Here is an 18,398-nt window from a genome sequence, read left to right on the forward strand (position 1 = left end):
AACAGCTTTCTCTTATCCATTTGAAAGCTTCTTTGCACCTTCACTTCAAGCCTGATTAAAAAAAATATCAAACCACATAGAAGAGTTTATTAAAAAAGCGATAGTCACCTGCCCTACTTCTCTGCCCATCTTCAGTCCCACCACCCAGAAGGAGCCATTGGTAAACTCTTGTTCGTTTTTGTGTTTAAGTCGTGAATTTTAGTTGTTGACAAATTTACTTCAACCTTGGCTTCTCGGTTGGTACTCAAGTTCTACCACCTGGCAATGTTAATGTTTTGGAGATATGAGGGGTGGCTCCTTACAGACAAGCTGCGGCTCTTTATCCCCCTCACCTGAACCTTGCACCCTGATGATCTTGAGACAGTGGGTAAATTGAAGGCCTCTATGAAGCACCAGAAGTCCAGGCTTGCTGGCTGTGTCTTATTTTTATTTTAAAGGCTGTTCATTTAAAAGCTTTTTAAAAATAGGAGTGATGGGACCTGCCCACGGCGTAGTGGTTAAAGTCGGCAAGCTCCGTTTCAGTGGGCTAGCTTTGTGGGCTTGGATCCCAGCGTGGACATATACCACTTGTCAGCCATGCTGTGGTGGCAACCCATATACAAAATAGAGGAAGATTGGCACAGATGTTAGCTCAGGGTGAATCTTCCTCAGCAAAAAAAAAAAAAAAAAAGAGTGATGGTTTGTCACAGGTGATGCTCACTTTCCTCTAGCAACTTTTTAGACCCAAAGTCCTGCTCTTGCAAGCCTGGCTGTGGTAGTATTTGCATGGATGGCTGTGACTTTGACTACACATGAGGTACTTGTCTGTCTTTTGGGAGCAATACTACTCTTGTGCCTTTTGTATAGAAAGAATTGACTCAGCACAGCTGGTGCTGCCAATCCCTTATCTTAAGACCCGTGACAGCTGACCCTCCTTGCTCTCTTAGCCATGCCTTCCATGGCAGCTCTTCTGCAAGTCCAGTGAGCAAAGGAACATAAACTATGCCATTTGGTGTCCTTCCCATAGGGAACTTGCTAGTATATTTTGTCCAGCACCTTATAAGTTATTACCACTTTCTCCTCTCTCTCCTAGACCACTTAAGGACCTCCTAACTGGTCTACTCTTGACCTAATTGTGTCCACTCTTGCCCCTCTTCTGGAAGGCTCTGCGTGTAGAGGCCAATGTGTGCTGGTTGTCAATTTAGGGCCTCTCAGCTTCAAATCCATTGTGCATTGCTGGGTCCTTTAAATATTTTTCCTTTGTCAGCTGCATGATGCTAAACTTTGTCAGTAGAGGGCGCTGGAGAGACACCGGAGGAGGAACTCGGTCGTTCCCAGTTGGGGCGCACTTCTCCGCAGGCTCCTGCAGAGTGAACGGCTTTGCCGGTTCCCGGCCTCTCCAGCACCGGGTTCCTGAGCCCAGCTCTTGTAGTGTACCGCAGCCAGCAGCACCCAGCGCCAGATGCTTCTCGTGGTGTCCCTTTTCGGTGGTTTCATAGCAGAGTGCCTCCAGAGAGTTCCCTGCCTTTGAATGGCTTCCCCAGCGCCCTAGAGGGGGGATTTTCAGCAAGTCCCACCACTGCAACTCCTCTGCTATCCAGGGAGCCATGGCTGGTTCCCTCTCCAACAAGGTCTGGGTCTCAGCCCTGGAGCCAGAGGCTCTTCCGTAAGGAGTGGCTGCTCCTTATATCTGCTATGCCTATATTTTTAGAGTTCTCTTTATTTCTTACAGGCCAGTCCCCTGTTACTCCAATCTCCTGTTAAATAGTTAATAATTCTTGATATTAAACTTTCCCAAATTGCTGTGTAGTTTCTGTCTCCTGATTGGACCATGACTGATACACAGTGTGCTCTTTTTGACATGTAAATCTGATTCTGTCACATCTTAAAACCATTTTATGGTTTCACTCTGCTTGTAGGATAAAGACCACCCCCCTCCCCCCATCTATTTTCATGGTTTCTGAGGCCCTGCACCACCTGGCCCCTCTGTACCTTCCTGGCCTTATCTCATACCAGATTTCCCCTTGCTTTCCTCCTGCGGCAGCGTTTTTATGGACGCTATTCCCTTTCTCTGAAATTATCTTCCCTCACTTTTTCACCTGGTAAGTTCCTACTCACATTCAGGCCTCAATTTAATCATGTCATCCACAGGGAAGCTTTCTCCACCTTCCCTGCCTAGGTCGAATCCCTTTTATTCACTTTCAGAGCACCGTAAATCTCCTTCAGACCGTTTTTCATGGTTGTGATTTTACTTATCTTTGTGCAAGTTTTTGGATTAATATCTATCTTCTCTCCTACAGGTTGTAAGCTCCTTGAGGACAAGGGCCTGACTTTTTGATTCCTTGTATAGCCCCAGTATGTTGCACATGTTACAAAGCAGGCATTCCCCCTTGTTCCAGTTGTGTAGGTCCAACGATTTCCGTTCCCATACTCCAATTAGCCACAAGATGGCAGACTAAGCCACTCTGGTACTTAATTTCCTTGGAGAAGGAAGTGGTGCTTCAGGTTAAAATGCCCTTCTCTGAGCCAGAAGAGGATCCCTTTGAAGTGAGATTGAGTCACACATTACAGAAGGTTTCTCTGAAAATGTCCTCTGTGTCTTCACTTCTTCATTGACTCTGAGGAACAATCTAGAATACTAACAAGCAAGACAAAGGAGAGATTTTCTTCTTGCCCAAGGGGCTACTGTGCTGTTTAGAAAACAGTCTTAGGGAGAGCACAGAACTCTGAGCTCTGGGAAATAGGGACATAGTGGGTGGGGGTAGTATTTACTGCCTGTCTCCTCACACTTGGTTTTGCATTAACTGTGAGTTCTAGAGGAGAGGTCTAGAGCAAGGGGTCAGCAAACTACGTCCCTCCAGCCAAATCTGGCTCTCCACCTGTTTTTGTAAATAAATGTAATTGGGACACAGCCGTGACTATTTGTTGATGTTGTCAATCTTTTGCACAACTATGAATCGTTGTGACAGAGACCATTTGGTCTGCAAAGCCAAAAATATTTACTATCCAGGACTTGAAGACAAAACTTGGGGACATGTGGTCTAGAGGGATGTAAACCTTTTAGAAGCCATAATATTGGGTTAGCATATTTTGGGGAAATAATATCTGGTTACCTTTTGGGGAAAAGACCTGTCTTTCTTTCCAAGAAGCAAACATTCTGAGTGGAAATGATACGGATTCCTTGACATTTCTTAGAGTTGTACCTGTATAAGGCAGAATTATATTTATTGATTCATTTCAGGAATTATACAATTAAGTGTGCTATATCTTTTTGGGTGGAAAATATGGGCATACATGATGTAAATTCCTTGTAGTTTCTTAGCATGCTTTCCCACAGCAGGACTAATAAGTCGCTCTTATACTAATTACTTGATTTGTCAAGATACTCACCAATGGCCCTGTAGCTACTTGCCTTTCATTCAAGAAATATTCTTGGTGTGGATGGTGTGGCTTATTTATGAGTTTGTAAGTGCTCAGATATTGCTGAGTCAGAATCACGTTAATTCATTTTGCAAGTTTTTTTTTTTTAATTTTTTAAAAATTTTATTTATTTATTTTCCCCCCAAAGCCCCAGTAGATAGTTGTATGTCATAGTTGCACATCCTTCTAGTCGCTGTATGTGGGACGCGGCCTCAGCATAGCCAGAGAAGCGGTGCGTCGGTGCGCGCCCGGGATCTGAACCCCGGGCCGCCAGCAGCGGAGCGCGTGCACCTAACTGCTAAGCCATGGGGCCAGCCCATTTTGCAAGTTTTAAACAAATACATTTTCTGCAGATTCTCTTCTTGAGAAAGCATTTTGGGTAAAGATAGTGTATATTCCTTACAGATTCTTAATGTTCTTGTACTTTCAGAAACAGGCAAATCAGAACCAAACTAATTATTTTTGTGCATACACAGATAAGAGATTAACCGGCCCCTGTTAGATCCCCTTAGTTTAAGCGGATGGTTGCTGTGGCCTGGTGGGAAGGTCTGTTTTTGGCAACACCTGCAGAAAGGAGCTGCCAGCAGGGAAAATGCTCAGCATATGAATGTTGGTGGAGAACAGAGCAGGTAGGCTGTGCACCCTCCTCTCAACTGTACTTTTTCTGCAGAGAGTTTTTCAGGCATGTAGGGGAAATCCTTCTTTATATTCCAATGTAATTACGGAATAGGATTTCCCATCCACCTAAGAAGGCAGTTGGGCATGGGAGGCTGTCAGAGTCGTATACTTGCATCACATCTTCTCAGAATCCTCTCCAGGTTATTGTAGTTATATTTATTTTAAAAATATTTTATGTTACTTTCAAAACATTCTTTTTTTCCTATTTGCAGCCTCTAGCCATAATTATTTATATGATTTATATTTACAGAGTTTCAGTTTAACTTCAGTTCTTTGCTGCTCTAGAGTTCTTTTTTTTTTTTTTTTGTGAGGAAGATCAGCCCTGAGCTAACATCCATGCTAATCCCTTTTTGCTCAGGAAGACCGGCTTTGAGCTAACCTCTATTGCCAGCCCTCCTCCTTTTTTTTTTCCCCCCAAAACCCCAGTAGATAGTTGTATGTCATAGTTGCACATCCTCCTAGTTGCTGTATGTGGGACGCGGCCTCAGCATGGCCGGAGAAGCGGTGCGTTGGAGAAGCGGTGCGTTGGTGCACGCCCGGGATCCGAACCCGGGCCGCCAGTAGCGGAGCGCATGCACTTAACTGCTAAGCCACAGGGCCGGCCCTGCTCTAGAGTTCTTAATGTTGATTTATGCTTCAGTGTGCTGGTTTCTTCAAGCACTTTTAACAATGAAGTTATGTGTGTTCTATATTTTATGTATATATCTGCGCCCCTGTGTGTGTGAGAATATCTTGATGTTTGACTCAATTTTTCTTGAAAAAATACTATAATTATAGTGTTGAAGGATACTTTAAAAAATATGGAATCTTGACTCATACAAATATAAAATGAGCACGTGTCAAAGATTTTATTTAACTTATTAGTTAATGAGAGAACCGGTAAGATGTTACAATTGGCTCAAAGGGAAATGTGCAGAACCACACATTGTATAGGCAAATTAGGAAGGCTGGAATGAATTTACAAATAGATGCAAAACTATATGCAACACATGAGGCAGTGATCAATTATATTCCACTAGACACGAAGAATGTGCATTTTTATGGACAAGAATAATTTATATGATTCCCCATCTTCTAAAACTTACAGAGTTATAAAATAGCTCAGTGACAATGAAAAGGTGATAGAATCTGGAATCTCGTTGGTCCATCACAATGTCTAGCAATTTCCCCCTATAATTATAACATTTACTAGTGTTTAGTATGCCTCGTATAGTTATAAACACACTATATACTTTAACTCAATAAACTCTCACAAAATTATCTTTATTTTACAGATGAGAAAGCTGAGGCATTGAGGTTTTAATTTGCTCACGGTAAAACGAAAGAGCCAGAATTTGAAAAAATAACGCATATGCTATCCTATGTAAAATTATACATATATATACACACACACACACACAAATATTAAAACAAAGGAATTTGATCTTCGTCACTGACTAATGAGATGTCCATGCTTTGTGTTAGGAGAAAAAGGGAGGGTGTGGGGTAATGCGTATAGAATTATTTTCTATAAAAACAAACTATCCTGGAGGAACAGGAACTCTCATTCATTCCTGGTGGAAAAGCAAAATGGGACAGCCACTTTGGAAGACACTTTGGCAGTTTCTAACAAAACTAAACATACTCTTATCATGTGATCCAAAAATTGCTCTCCTTGTTATTGACTCAAAGGAACTGAAAACACGTCCACACAAAAACCTGAGCACAATGTTTATAGCAGCTTTATTCATAATTGCCAAAACTTGGAAGCAACCAAGATGTCCTTTAGTAGGTGAATGGGTAAATAAACTGGTACATACAGACAGTAAATGTTGTTAGCACTAAAAAGAAATCAGCTGTCAAGCCATGAAAAGACACAGAGGGACCTTAAATGCATATTACTAAGTGAGAGAAGCCAATCTGAAAGGCTACAGACTATATGATTCTGATTATATGACATTCTGTAGAAAGGAAAACTATGGAGACAGTAAAAAGAGCAATGGTTGTGAGGGGTTGGGGGAAGGGAGGGATAAATAGGTGGTGCACAGAGGTTTTTAAGGCAGTGAAACTATTTTGTATGATACTACAATAATGAATACATGTCATTATACATTTGTTAAACCCATAGAGTGTACAATATATGTTACATTACTTTACATTACAGCTGTAATGTAAACTGTGGACTCTGGGTGATAATGATGTGTCAATGTAGGTTCATCGATGGTAAAAAAAAAAGTACCACCCTGGTAGGGCATGATGATAGTGGGAGAGATTGTACATGTGTGAGGATAAGGGGGTTTATGAGAACTCTCTATAATTTCTACTCATTTTTGCTGTGAACCTAAAACTGCTATGAAAAAATAAGATATATTAAAAAAAACTAGGGCTAGTGGTTAAGTTCAGCATACTCCGCTTCGGCAACCTGGGTTTGGTTCCTGGGTGTGGACCTACACCACCACAGCCATGCTGTGGCGGCAACCCACATAAAAAATAGAGGAAGATTGGCACAGATGTTAGCTCAGGGCAAATCTTCCTCAAGCAAAAAGAGGGAGATTGGCAACAGATGTTAGCTCAGGGCAAATCTTCTTCAGCAAATAACTTCACCAAAAAACTAAACCAAACCAAAACAAATTTTCTGAGGCTTACTTTAGCAAGCTTTATGTATTACAAAATTTCTTTAATCTATTTTTAAAATTTAACTTTGCTAAATTTTTGTCATTAGTATCCATAAATGTGATTGCAAACTATTTTTTGTTAGATTTTTATCTAAGGTGACAGTTTCTATAATTTCTATACATTACAGTTTTGTCTAAGGGAAAATGACAATCATGGCGAGGTGATCAATTTAACCTTCTTCTGGAGATTTTCCTGGGTCCCCATTTCCCCTGGATTTTGCGACATGGTGATCGTAGTTGATCTTAGTGATACCATTTCAGGTAGGGGTACAATCCAGATTGTAATGTGTGAGTAGCGAGGAACAGAAATAGTTATGTATGTAACTCTCTGGAGAACTCTCTGTGAAGGTGAGAAAAGAGAATGGGATAGATGGAGCAGGAGTGGAGAGAGAAGACGACTTTTTTTCTTTTTGGTAAGATGGCAGAGAAAGACTTGGACATTAAAACAATGCTGACCTGCAGGAATGAGCAGGAAAGAGTGAGAAGGGAAGTGGAGTTGGAGATGGGAAGTAATTCACTTTCCATCTGTGAATTACTACGTAGAAGGCCCTGTAGAAGGGTCTGTGAATTACTAGGTAGAAGGCCCTAAGATGATGGGGGATGGGATCCAGAACACAGGTGGGAGGGATCGTTTTTAGACAGGAGAGAGTCCTAATTATAATAGGAGGGAAGGAGGAAAGCATTGTTGAGGGACTTCCCACCTGAAGGTGTCTTTTCTCTGTGTGTTTGGAGGTGAGATTATCTGGGGAGTGAGGAGGTTAGAAGGGAGATTGGAGGTTTGAAGAGAGTGGGAAAATGTCTAAGGTGTAAGTAGTGATAGCTCAGAGTGGGAGAGCAAGCTGTCCAGAGAAACCTTGTGGGATTTTTCTCTAGTATGGTCAGAAGCTCAGGAATATGCGGGGAGAAGGTGGCTGGTTGGATGTATCCAGAACTAGAATTTAGTCAGGGAAATGTGAGGAATGAACAAAATATAGAACCAATAGTTTTGAAATGTGATGGGCTGGGAGGAGAGGGAGGGGCCAATGGACTGGTCAGAAGACTGATGTGGTCTGATGTGGTCAGAAGACTAGGAAGTTATGGTCTAAATTAGTGACTACTGTTTCAGGACAAGACAAGGTCCACCGTGTGACCATAGGGGAGATCAAGGAAGGAGAAGATCTGAAGAGTGTAATTCATAAGGGCTATTCTGTTTTGACAGGACTGTGTATATTTTCCATAACTTATTCTATTTATATCCTTCTAAAAAACCCTATGTGCTTCATATTTTTAAACAGGTAACATTTAAAAATTGCATAGTTCAGAAATATCCTCAGAGGGAGTGACACTAAAGAAGAGATAAAAATGTTATCTTTATCCAATGGCCATGCTCCTTTCCCTATTGCAGTATGAACAGAGGGAAAATGAAATGGAGTAGAGTGGCATTTGACTTGTGAGAAAGTCTTATTGACCATGAAAAAGAAGAGAAATGTCCATGGATAATGGTCATTGGTTGTCACACTAGGAGTTTTGCAGCTATCTGCAGAATGAGTGGTTCCCATATCTTTTATTTCCCACAGCAAATCTGCCCTTCTAATACTATGTTGTTATTTGTCTGGCTCAGTGCTGGTTCAAGGTAAAATAGAGATGTAACAAGTATTTTGGATGGTTTTCATTTCTCTTTCGGTGTTTCTTCCCTTCTTGTTACCTGCTCGGGTGATGGTCTGTGGTCAAGTTCCATAACTCTCCTGACATCAGGGTGGGCAGACATCCTTAGAACATCCTACATGTGATCACTTCCATGCTTCTTCCTAAGGCCAGGTGTCTGGTTCTGCTGAACTTGGGGTTGCCTTTCCACTCTGGACCAAACCATACTTTTAAGTCTTCTTGTTTGCCTCGAAATGGATATTTCAGGACACGAAGCATCAGAGTCCTTTATTTTCTGTTAAATGCAATGCCGAGTGATACCCACATATTACTCGCACTGCTTCCTGCTTTCTGTCAAGAAGCAAGGTCTTCTGTTGCCCCACTGGACCTAAGCCCCTGAAGGTAGAATTGCTCCTTTGGTGATTAGGGGCAGATGACCCGGGGGTTTGCCTACAGCCTCCTGCCAAGCTCTTGGAGGGGACTACCATGGGGCTGTTCCGACTAAGGAAGGTGGTAGTCTCTCCCCTTTCTTTATGTTCTTTGGGTCTATAATTGTGGGTCACATCTAAACATAATGATTCTTTATTTGAAGCTGAGGGGGTAGTTTTTTCCTATTCTTAAAAGGCAAACAAACAATTTCTAAAGAAAAAATGAATTTTTAAGAAAGAGACTTCATTTGTTCTGCTTCTTTAATGTAGATATGTAGTTCTTGGAAGCAACATATATATACACCTTAGCATACTTTGCTTAAATGTAAATCTGTATCAGTTAGCTTTTGATATGTAACAAACCACTCCAAAATTAATGGCTTAAAACAACTGTTTTATTGGCTCACAATTCTTTGGGTCAGTGGTACAGTTCTTCTGGTCCAGGCCAGCTCTCTCATGCAGCTTTTGTCAGCTGGTGGGCCTCATTCACATGTTTGGTGGTTGGAAGGCTGGGAGCTAGAGAGCCATGGTTTTTTCTGCTTGGCTTCTCGTCTTCTAGCAGGCTAGCTTGGGTTCATTTACGTGGTATCTCCAGCTTTTAAGGGCAGCAAGAAGGCAAGCCCCAGGGAACAAGTGTTTTTCAGGTCTCTGCTTGTGTTGTATTTGTCAGTGTATCATCGGCCAAATCAAGGTCTATGGCCAACCCGAATTCCAGGTGATGGACAAATTGACTTCACTCTTTTTTTGCCTCTGAGCTTTTTTGAGATGTAATTGATATATAGCATGGTGTAAGTTTAAGGTGTATGCCAACATGATGATTTCATATATATATATATTGAGGAAAGATGACCACAATAAGGTTAGTTAACACATCCATCACCTCACATAGTTATTTTTTTTATGGTGAGAACTTTTTTTTTTTTTTTTGGTGTGTGAGGAAGATCAGCCCTTTGCTAACATCCGTGCTAATCCTCCTCTGTTTTTGTTGAGGAAGACCGGCTCGGAGCTAACCTCTATTGCCAACCCTCCTCCTTTTTTTTTTCCCCCAAAGCCCCAGTAGATAGTTGTATGTCATAGTCGCACATCCTTCTAGTTGCTATATGTGGGATGCGGCCTCAGCATGTCCGGAGAAGTGGTGCATCAGTGGGCGCCCGGGATCTGAAGCCGGTCCACCAGTGGCGGAGTGCGCGCACTTAACCGCTAAGCCATGGGGCCGGCCCTGGTGAGAACTTTTAAGATCTACTCTCTTAGCTAGCAACTTTCAAGTACACAATACAGTACTATTAACTATAGTCACCATGCTGTACATTAGATCCCCAGAATAGACTCCATGTCTTGATGGGAAGAGCTACAAAGTCCCACTGCAAAAGGAGTGTGGCTAATGGGGTAGAAAAATTTGTGGCCATTTTTGCAATTCACCATACTCTGTTCATTCTGTCTCTCTACTGTAGTGGCAAGAAGTCTCCGACCACATGTGAGAGTTTTCCTGATGTTTTCGCACGTTAACCATCATGTTTTCTACCTCATAGGCCTTTTCTATTCTTTGGGAACACACTTTCATGAGCATGAATCAAAAATGCTTCCAGAAGGGACTTTTTCTGTCACTTGATCTAGGCAAAATCTCACATAATATTTTGAGGACTTTTTAAGAAGGAAGGGCCTCTCTTAAAAAATATATTTATTTATGGATTAAAAAAATAAAGATGTAAGTAATATGTATTAAACTCTTAAAACCTAAAAAAGGTGCAAAGGAAAAAAATTCACCCACAAACTTACTAGTGAATGTCCATCTGGTTGTTTTCCCTGAGAGAGAGAGAGATTGTGTTGTGTGTGTTGGTGTGTGGTGTTGTGAGGGGCAGTATAGAATAGAGGTTAAGATCGTGGATTTTGGAGTCAGATCACCTGGGTTAGCATTCCAGCTCTTCTACTCACTAGCTGGATTGGGAAAATTACAGAATTTCTTTGTCCTTCAGTTCCTGCATTTGTAAATAATAATATCTGCTGACAGTAGTTTAAATGCAGATGAAATGAGTGTGTGTAAAGAGCTTAGAACAATGCGCGGCTCAAGGTAAGCGCTTTGTAAGTGTTGCTGTTTCTTTGTATGTGTGTCTGTGTGTGCACGTGTTCTTTGCTCCCCAGTTGTCCAGCCTCAAGGCATAACCTTTCCCTTTGAAGCCCAAGTATAGAGTCTGCGCACTCACCCTGCTAACACTGGAACTGCGTACATCTACCAAATTCACTTCCCTATGTCATTTCTGGGGCTTCAAAGGAGTCATTACAAGTTCACAAATCCATCTTGGTTGTTGCTTATCACTTTTGTCTAGCCCTTCGCGATTGCAGGGTTCCTGGCTAGTGCTTGATGCTTCCCCAGGGACCTCTGTGGGCTGTGCTATGGCTGCCCCCTGTGGTTCCTGGACCATCGTCTCATGAGAAATGAGGCTGCATTATATCTCCTCCCAACTACGAACGCAATTCACTCTCGTAATTTCCCGAATCCCAGTTAAAACAAGGCCTAGTATTTAATAAAAATGTAGTGAAGACTTTGAGATAGCAAAAACACAAAGTTTCTGCCTGTCACTCCTTGGCCCACTGCAAATTGGCTTCTGTCTCCTTTGCTTCAGCTTTCAAGAACATACCAAAATTAAGAAAAAAGTAGAATGAATCCCTGTGTCCTGTCACCCAGCCTCAACAATTATTAACATTCTGTCAATCACATTTCATTTATCTTATCTCTTTTCTGGAGTATTATAAAGCAAATCCTGGACATCATATCATTTTACCCATAACTGCTTTAGTACACATCTCTAATTGGGATAAGGACTGTTAAATATATGTATCCTTTCATACCACCATGGCATTATCACACCTAACAAAATGTCCCCATATCATCTAACACACAGTCTACATTCCGATTTCCCTGCGTGTCTTGCAAGTGTCTGTTTGCAATCATTGGTCGAATGAGGACCAGATGAGGTCATCTGGGTAGGAGATGCCTTCTCCTCTTTTCCTTTCTTCTTCTGTTCCAGCTTCTCCCCGTCTTCCCCTTTCCTCCCTCACGTCCTCTTTTGAAATACAACTTTTACCATTTATTTAAAAGTCTTGAAACAGGAAAAAGTGAGGGGGCCATCCACAGCCAAAAGCTAGATGTCTTAAATCATGAGTTTCCAGGTTACCTTTAATTCGTGGGGATAACTCAAGATTCCTCGACACCTCCATCCTTTCCAGAAATGGCTTTGGGATCCATAGAGGAGGGAAGTCTTTGTATTCCTAAGAATACTGATAGTGTACATTCAAAGAGTGACCTAAGCAGACTTTGTGACAATGGGGGATAGTGACAAACAAGATAAGGTATACATTTGTTTTTTTTTTTTTTCCAAAGATTTTATTTATTTATTTTTTCCCCACCAAAGCCCCAGTAGACAGTTGCATGTCACAGCTGCACATCCTTCCAGTTGCTGCATGTGGGACACGGCCTCAGCATGGCCGGAGAAGCAGTGCGTCGGTGCGCGCCCGGGATCCGAACCCGGGCCGCCAGCAGCGGAGCGCGCGCACCCAACCGCTAAGGCACCGGGCCGGCCCCTAAGGTATACATTTGAATGGAGACACAAATACCTGCTCCTTTTGAAAGATGAGGGAAGTCAGAGTAAAGAAGATGAGGTATGCATCTGAAAGGAAATTCAGATACATATTTGAAAAGAAAAGAAGTCACAGTATTCCTATAATTTATAAATTTTAGAAGAAGAGATATCAAACTCTTTTGATGATGGCCATGCTGATTTTTCTCATCATTCTTGCCTCTGTGTAAGGTCCGATCTGCACATTGATAGCTATGTATTTGTTAATTATAAATTACAAACTGTAATTATACTGTAAGGGACACTTGAGGGAGGTTATGATAGTTTCCTTTCCCCACATTGACTCTGACCACCCTCTCTGCCTTCTCTACACTGTAGCCAGACTGATCATTTTAAGGTAAATAATGTAATTACCCCTCATTAGTGGTTTCCCCTTGCAGTCAGAATAAAACCAACATTTTTTAGCTTGGCTTGTAAGGCGCTGGGTGATTCACCCCCTGCCTGACTCTCCAGGTTTATTTTGGACCATGTTTCCTTTCTTTCTTTTGCTTCAGGCACAATGTTCTTCTCTCAGTTTCTACAGAATGTCACACTCCTTCCTGCTACAAGCCTTTGCCAGGCCGTGTTTTCTGATTGGAATATCTTCCCCACTCCTCACTTTCCATCTAAGTTGGGCAGCTTCTTTGTTAGAGAGTGATGTTCTTTTCCTACAGACCACTTATCCAAGTTTGTGATTATTAATTCATTAATGTGATTATTTGGCTACGTCTGTGTTCCCCACTCAGGTTGTGTGTTATACAACATATGCGAATGGTGGCCCTTCCCTGCTAGACTACAAACTTCCAGAAACTTGGGACAGTGTCTGTGTTTGCTACCACTTTATACCCAACACATAGAACTCGACATATGGTCGTTGATTGAAGAAATGAATGGCTACCAGAGATGGCTTTTATCTGAATAAGGTAGGAATAAGGCTCATTTCTCCAGCTTAAAAAATTAAAATCCCTAAACTTTCTCTGACTCATTTATATATATAATCCATTCTTGTTATTTGCTGGTAGTTATATTCTATAAAGTTGCCTCGAACACTGTATTAGCGAATACTGTGTCATTGCTCCTAGGGGAAATATTGGGTTATGTTCCTGTGAGCTTCTGGTCACAACATTTTTGTCAACTGATCAATATATAACCTTGTTTTATGTGTGTTTCTATTTAAAGACACTTTATTTAATATCATTGTTGATTTATTAATGTTGAACTCATGGCTAGCAGCACTATCACTCATGTCTGAACAAAGCTTATCTAACACTTGTCTTTTGTCCGTCAGGCACATCACAGCCTTCAGGCACTGAGGAACACGAGATGACAGTTGAGCACTGCACTGGGGGGCCCTGTGAAAGCACCACAAAAAGCACAAAAATGTGAAAAACATGGCACTAAATAAACCACAAAGAGGACATTCGTTTACAATATGAGAGCTGAAACAAGAAGGCAGAATGTTGCCTTATTCAACCTCAGCTGAGAACGTGAGCGTTGGGCAACTCCAAATTGTCCCCGCTTTTTGAATGTCAGTAAATGAACACAAAAGTGCCCTGCAAATTGATTTTGGGGTTACAAATAAATTTTAGCAAATAGACAAATTTACAAATATGGAATCCAAGAATAATGAAGATCAACTATATATGTATATATAATAACAAAATATATACTATATAAATATACTTAACATATTTATAAATATATATTATATATAATAAATATTTATGTAAATATATAGAATAAATATGTTATTTCTATATAAAATAATAGAATAATAAAGAATATTTATTGGCACGCATACAATATACTGACAAGTAGTGCCACACTATGTATAAGATGGTAATACTTATGTTATTGTGTAATTTTATATATTACATATAAATATTTATATATTACATATAAAATTATATAATAATGTAAATAGTGTGGCACTACTTGGCAGTGTATTGTATGCATGCCAATTAATATTCTTTTACAAAATATATTCCAAAAAGTGCTTCCCAGACCAATGTTAAATGTATGCTGAGCTATAAGGATTCTATGGGAAGTCAGTCTGGGAAATGCTGATGTCAAGAAATCCTCTATGTCTGTGGAATCTGAGAAAAGCCAGTGCCTCAGATTCTTATAGTTGTATCTTGATGGGAACAGGGTCACTTGTGCCAAAATGGAGGCTAGAATCAATGTCCCTTTTGCAGTTGTATATTTTGTCTTTTGTTACTTTGCGTTTCCAAGCTCTCATAGCCCATTTTACTGCATCTCGTTAGATGGGGCACAATTTAATCTTTTTGACAAACACTGACAAATATGATTAAGCAAAATTAAGGTTGCCTGTCTTTCTCATATATTGCACAGATTTTACAAGTAGCTTACACCTGAAAAGGTGCAATGTAAAAGTTTAGTAAATACCTTGGTTCAGTCAGCACCTTGGCATCAGTTCATTAAATTTCACATTCCTACGGGCCCTGTTCTGGGCTTCCTCATGCCCTATCTCTCTAGACATTTAATAGGATCTTAATTTGACAAGAGGCTATGGGCTGTTCTCAATTCAAATAATTTCAAAATCTCTTATCAGATGGCTCTTTCAGAAACATCAACAATTTCTAAACTGTCACTGCTACAGTATAAACAATGCTGCATACATTGTTAATCATGGAAGTAATTTTTAGTTCCAGTAAAACAGACCCCAGAGAAGTTTGTTGTGGTGACATGCTTTTCACTTGAGGTCACTAAAGACTCAACTACAGCTGGTGTCTGTCCACAGCCTGGCATTGGAATTGTCTCATTTTCTGAGAGCTATGCATTATAGGTTACATCTGATATGTTAAAACACTTGATAATGGGTGCAATATCATTTCAACTACAGACAACTTCCGACAGTGAATATGTATAACTTTTGCCTTTCAGAATTTATCTTCTCTTCCTGCTCCCATATTTTTTTTTAACCTTTGAATTCTAAAAAACCCAACTACTCTAGTTGAGAATATCTTCATGGTATGGTTTTATGTGCTTTGTTTAATATTCTATAATTATTAAAGAATCAAAACCTAACAGGGCTGACCCATGGCCTAGTTGTTAAGTTTGGCATACTCCACTTTGGCAGCCTGGGTTCAGATCCCAGGCGTGGACCTACACCACTCGTTGGCGGCCATGCTGTGGCTGTGACCTACATACAAAATAGAGGAAGATTGGCAACAGATATTAGCTCAGGGCAAATCTTTCTCAGCAAAAAACCCCAAAACAACAACAACAAAAACCTAACAGATAATATGAGTTGGTAATTGTGCCATCCCAATTTTGTTTTCTCTTATGTATTTATGTCCTAAATCCAGATACTCCGAAAATAAATTTCAGATGCAAAAACTGAGAAGACAATAATGAGAAAACTCCCTGTAAGAACCCGTAGGATATGACCAAAACTTCAGAGACAAATCCATGGCCTAATACTTTCATTATTAAATGAGAATGAAAGTAAATAAACCTAAGCAGAATTAAAAGGTAAACCATAAACTCTATAAAGAGCTCTTACAAATCAATAGGAACAAATACAAATATCCCACAAGAAAAATGGATGAAAGAAGGGCTGTCAAGAAGGCTCATGCGCAAATAATTCTTAGGTTCCCAGGAAGGGAAGTCTAGCTAAAAATTTTTCAGATAGTGTTGTTGGAAAAGGTAATGGAGAGGACATGACTGCTGGTTGACCCTGGAGCTGGACCCAGACAATCGGAGGCTCCTCCCTGCCCGGTCCTCGTATGTGCTTTCTGCCCACCACTCAAACACTAGGAGCTGCTTCAAGGATGCTGCCTTGAGAGAGTAAGGCGTTGAGATCGTCTGGACTGAGTATGTGACTGAACCCAGTTAAGGCCTCTATATAAACTCTTGAGATACTGGTGGGCAGGTGCAGAGATCTATTTGTCTAGTGGCCACCCAAGACAAGCCTTGTAAGTTCTCTTGCTTGTTACTACACCTGCCACCTACCGATCTGGAGAGGTCTGCCCTTTTCTTCAGTCTCTCCTTGCCCTTCGTGGATGGGGACCGGTTTGGGAACCAATAGATATTTGCTTCGGGACACTTGACCACCAGGGTTTTGTGATTTGCACCAGTTCTCCTCACTCTCTTCTGCTCTGGTACAAGATATGAAAAGGCGATGTATGAACAGACAATTACCGAAGCCAGTAGATCTAATAAATGTTCATATTTACTACATAATAAATAAAATGCAAAATCAATATAATGCTGTCCTGCCACTGTGTCCTACCAAGTTGGCAAAAATATAAAAGGACAATATCCAGATGGACGAGGATATAGGAAAATGAGCATTTTTATACTGTTTGTGGAGGCGTAAGCTGATCTGGCTTTTCTGAAGGACATTCGGGCCCCAGGCATCGTGAATCTCTTTTGATCCATCAATGTCACTTCCAGGATTTTATCCTGAGGAAATTAGGGATATGTGTAAAGGTAGATAAATAAGGAGTTTCTTGTAGCATTTATAAGATGGGAAAATAGGCTACTATGTAGTCATTAAACATCCTCGTTGCTATCCTCATCAAACATTTACTAGATCCAAGACATTGTACTAAGTTACCGTAATATCCCACCTATGAGGTCAGTATTTAAAAAAAATTATGACATAAAGAGGTTATATAATTTATCAAAAATCACATGGTTAAGAATTAGTAAAGCTTAAATGAAACCCCAATCTTAATTAACTACTATAGTAAATATCCTCTATCACAGAACAAGTATATTTAACGACATAAAGAAATGTTTACAATATATCGCTATATAAAAAAGCATCATTCAACTTCTCTAATAGATATAAGACTACTCAGATTTTCTGATACTTTTGCTAAGGTATGTTTTTCTAGGAATTAGTCTATTTAATTTATCATTTTACATTTATTGACATACAGTTGTTAATAATATACACTTACTATATTTTAATATCTGTAGACATATTTGATGTCTCTATTTCTGTTGTTGGCCTTTTTTCTTTGTCTTGAGTGTTTGTTAATATTATTAGGCCTTTCAAGGAACCAAATTTTTGCTTTGTTGATTCTCTCACGTGGTTGTTTTTTATTTAATTAATTTCTGATCTGATCTTTATTTTTTCCTCTCTTCAGTTTCTATGGGTTTAATTTTATGTTCTTTTCTTTTTCTAACTTCTTAAGATGAGAGTTGAGAGAACAGATTTTTAGACTGTCTCATTTTTCTAATGTGCACATTTAAGGCCATTAAATGTCCTTCTAAGTGTGGCTTTAGTTCTTCATATGCAAAAAATGGATATGTAGTTTTCAAAAAATTGTTGTCATTCACTTCAAATATTTTTCAGTTTCATGATCTTCTTTAACTGATGAGCTATTTAGAAGGGTATTGGTTAATTTCTAAACATAAGGGGATTTTTTGGTTATCTTTTTGGTATTAATTATTAGCCTAATTCCACTGTGGTTAGTCAGGATATAACCTGTATTATTTAAATCTTCTGAAATTTCTTGAACCTTGATTTTTGTCTCAGATTTTGGACAATTTGGTAAATATTCTGTGGTATTTGAAAAGAATGTGTGTTTGATACTAGTTGGGCACACTGTTCTATATCTGTCAGTTAGGTCATTTGTTAATCTTGTTCAAATCTTTATCCTTGCTGATGGTATATTTGCTTTTCCTATCCGTTAGAAGATTGTGTTAAAGTCTCTAACCATGATGTGGATTTTTCTATTTCTTCTTTTATTTCTGCCCGCTTTTTGCTTTATATATTTTGAGGTAATGTTCTTAGATTCATAATACAAATTTAGACATTGTATATTCCCTTTAGATCTAGTTTTTTATCATCATAAAATGTCCCTCTTTATGTCTCGCTAGGAATGATTCTTTGCCTTAAAGTCTGCTTTGTCTTATAGGAGTGAAGATATGCCAGCTTGATTTTGATTGGTGTTTGCATGGCATATATAATTTTCCATCCTTTTACTTTCAACCTCACTTATTTATGGTGTATCTTTTCTATGTGA

General features: G+C 39.9%; 1 long non-coding RNA gene across 2 annotated transcripts in view; it reads left to right on the forward strand.

Annotated features, from left to right (window-relative positions):
* Window positions 1-18,398, forward strand: part of LOC131393164 (uncharacterized) — a 48,398-nt gene that overhangs the window by 1,371 nt on the left and 28,629 nt on the right. Inside the window, exons 2-3 of one of the 2 annotated variants that reach the window (XR_009215880.1) lie at window positions 13,143-13,319; window positions 13,685-14,026. This is a non-coding gene — a long non-coding RNA (uncharacterized LOC131393164). Of the gene's footprint in view, window positions 1-13,142; window positions 13,320-13,684; window positions 14,027-18,398 lie in introns of those variants that run through there. The other variant, XR_009215881.1, reaches the window with a different exon arrangement.

The sequence above is a fragment of the Diceros bicornis genome, chromosome 28, assembly GCF_020826845.1.
Source record: "Diceros bicornis minor isolate mBicDic1 chromosome 28, mDicBic1.mat.cur, whole genome shotgun sequence".
In the NCBI taxonomy this organism is placed as follows: Eukaryota; Metazoa; Chordata; class Mammalia; order Perissodactyla; family Rhinocerotidae; genus Diceros; species Diceros bicornis.